General features: G+C 35.3%; 1 non-coding gene across 1 annotated transcript; it reads right to left on the bottom strand.

Moving 5' to 3' along the window:
- Positions 1 to 836: 836 nt before the first annotated feature.
- LOC111876967 (small nucleolar RNA R71) lies at positions 837 to 943 on the bottom strand. The gene has a single exon (XR_002845198.1). It is a non-coding gene; the product is annotated as a small nucleolar RNA R71 (small nucleolar RNA).
- Between the last annotated feature and the right edge of the window lie 2,670 nt (positions 944 to 3,613).

Here is a 3,613-nt window from a genome sequence, read left to right as displayed (position 1 = left end):
GTAGGTTGCTTTGTCACCAAGGAAATGGATTAGAGTTTCCACCCTTAAACCCTAGCTTTGGATCTATGCTACCTTACTTATATAAGGAGCCTTGGCCTTCACATTTTTGGCACTACTAACCCTAAGAAAGATCTAACCGAAATTCCCTTCTCCTCTCTCCATAATCGTTAGTTTCTTGCCCTGGGTGTGAACCAATAGAGGCGCGACACTTGTGGCGCTTGCTACCAAACGCTTGGATGAAGAAATCAAGGTTGTTTACTACAACAATCTCCAAGGTTAGTATTTCTTGTTCTTATGAGTTTGTTAGTTCATAGGAAAATTTTTGTAGTCCAAGGTTCATAGTATGTTGCTTTACTTGAAAGACATAGATCAAACTAGGTTGCATGTGCCCTAATTAATTGAAATTGTTTTTGATTATTTTCCGCTTATGGAATTGAACTTGTAACACCATAAATCCATCAATAACAACCATGACAGTGGAAAGGTACAATCGGTGAATGAGAGACGATAACTGGTCGGGTGTTGTACCACCCGAAATTCTAGCTGCAACTAATTTTGAGATTAAGGGACATATACTTAATATGCTAAAGGACATCACATTCTTTGAAAAGGACCATGAGGATTCATACAAGCACATTGACGAGGTATTGGAAATTGCAAACTACTTCAATGTACCCAATGTTACACGTGATGAAGTGTTGCTAAAGATGCTTCTAGTTGCGTTTAAAGGAGCAACAAAAGATTGGTTGGAATCACTTGCACCTGGGTCTATCATTACATGGGCAAATTTCAGGAACGATTTTATTCAACAATTTAGTCCACCTTCATAGATTGCCAAATTGAAGAAGAATATTTTTAATTTCCAACAACATGATGGGGAGTCGTTATGTGAAGCTTGGGAGTGCTAAAATGGAATGTTATGAATTTTCCCTCAACATGACTTAAATGTGCAACTAGAAATTACAACTTTCTCTGATGGAATAAATGTGAGCACCATAAAACTATTAAATTATCAAGGACCTATGATAAAAAAGAATACCGCGACGAACAAAGCTCTTATTGAAGAATTTGCCAAGCATTCAAGGGAATACCACAACCCAAGAGAGGATTTTACTAGGGGAAAATAAAATGGAGATGGAGGTCAGTTCATGCAATACTAGTTGGGTGTGATACTTATAGTGGTCCACATCTTACAAAGGATTGTGATTTGGATGTAAAAAGATACAAGAAGGCTCAAGTGTCACACCCCAAAACCGAGAACGGCGGAAACATTCTGGGGCTGAGGACGTCATGTAATGTATCACAACAATGCAAAGTAGTAAACAAGCAACAACAACATCCATTGCATTAATAGTATAATTTTAATTACAAGTGTGTTCTTTCATAGTATAAGACAACATAATGAACAATCAAAATAAAAGAGGAGTCTTGATTTCTCCGTCTTCACAAAACCTGGTCGTCGTACCTGTCTATTTGTAACCTGAGAATACAAGTATTTTGAAAGCGAGTATCAGCAATAAAGCTGGTGAATTCATAAGTATTAATGTGTATTTGATTTGTAAAACTAGAAAGTAAAAACTTGTAAACATTTGGAAAAAGTAAGTATAAGTAAGAACTAATAGAAAGTAGTTGAAAATGTTTGACCACCCTAGCAAATCCCTATGATTTATATTAGGATAAAGAGTAGTCTTCTACCAAGGCCTAACTGTTTTGAAAGTACGCATCACTATAAATGTGACGGTTTTTTCCTGTTTAACTATTGTTATAAAACTATAGTCTACCTCATCGATTATGTAAATGTGTCACAAAAAATGGTAGTAATATAATTATATAAGTATTAGTCTACCTTTTCGTTTGTGCGAATGTATCACAAAGTAAAGGAAATGAACTAATAACTTAAATATTATCCTTTGGTACTCGGATAAACACGGCATAGGAATTACCGAATGATATTAACTGTAGTCATCCAAAGATGTACATTTACCTCTGTTGCTAACAGTTGGGTGTATGAATAGTTAACCCCTTAAAGTATACCTATATTGGTATCAACCGTAGACATCCGTAGATGTGCATTTACCCCTGTAGCTAACAGAGGTTATAGGAATGGTTAGCCCTGCAAAGTATCCGTTTGTACTAGGATAGACAGATCTAATCTACATGTATAATATGTAATAGTATCTCATCATATAGTATCTAGGTAAAAGTATCCATATAAGAGGATTCATGTAAGCATATCTATGTAAACATATTCATGTAAGTCCATCTATGTAAACGTATTCATGTAGCATGTAACGTATTGTATAGACTCATGAATGAACTGACTCTTGTGTGATTCCTTGTACTTGGAATGGTAAATAGTATCTCCTAACTATACCTATTATAGTTACTAGTAATGTACGTGTATAACCTGAAGTATGCCTTTGCTACCCAAAGGTACTGAACTGACTGAGGAAAACTTTTATGTCTACATATGTACACATGATATATAACTAATATTTAGACGACATTCGGATGGATAACCGATATCCCATAGCGACATCCCAACAAGGAAAAGGAAATAGAGTGAGTTAGCCTCCTTAAGTCCTTTAAACATTAATTATATAACTATACATATATGGGCATGCGTTTGATAATATAAAAGCATAAAAGAAGTTTTGTAAAACCTTTGAAAAAGATTAATATCTAAGAAAATATCGACTTGATGTCAGTTTATAAAACGATTGAAAGCATTTTGTTTGATAAGATTGTTTAAATATAAGGAAACCCTTTGTTTGAAAACACCTTTGTAACAGAGTTTGAAAGGAACTTACAGTGTGTAAGACAGTTTGATAAAGAGTTTTAAACATGTAAAAACGTTTAAGAAAGTCATTTGAAGTAATATGTTTGGTAAAACTACTAAACGTGTAGTAAATCCATTTGTATACTAGTTATAAATCCCATATGATTGATTAATTAACAGCAAGTATAGCAAAAGATTGATGTTTTTTGTACGAGGTTAATCGTATGTTTACTTGTATTCCCCCCCCCCCCCCCCTTAAAAGTGTATAAAACCATTTATAACGTATTTGAAAAATATAATTGTAGGGGTATGAACTCACTTGATAGATTGAAGAAAGCGAGACGAAAACCGAGCAGAACTTCTACTTGAGAAAGTGGATTTCTCGGGATTCTCGGGAATCTCGGGAGCGTAAAACTTCCTTCCAAACTTGGATATGACAACCGGGACTTCGGGATGGCTCCGAGGGTTTAAACGCAGAGCTTCGGCACGAGAAAGAGAAGAAATGAGCAAATAACCCCGGAACCCTAGCACCCTTTATATAGGGTCTGAATCCTCGGATTACGCTGGGCGTACCAAGGTATTACGCTGGGCGTAATCTGGATCAGACCGGTGACTCCTCCTCCTATGGATAATATCGGTATTTATAATTAAACTAAAGATTTTAATTATTTAATAAACTTCAAAAATTCATATATTCCTCATACAAACTCCATTTTCTACGTTCTTTATATCCACGAGTAGGTGAGACTACGATCTACAACTTTTGTTTAGACTCCGTCGGCTAATTTTGAATTTATTTTTAGTATTATATTTTTAATAGGCCGGGGCATGAAA

Source organism: Lactuca sativa, chromosome 1, assembly GCF_002870075.4.
Source record: "Lactuca sativa cultivar Salinas chromosome 1, Lsat_Salinas_v11, whole genome shotgun sequence".
In the NCBI taxonomy this organism is placed as follows: Eukaryota; Viridiplantae; Streptophyta; class Magnoliopsida; order Asterales; family Asteraceae; genus Lactuca; species Lactuca sativa.
The sequence above is the reverse complement of the archived record's forward strand: the minus strand, read 5'-3'. Positions and strand labels throughout refer to the sequence as shown.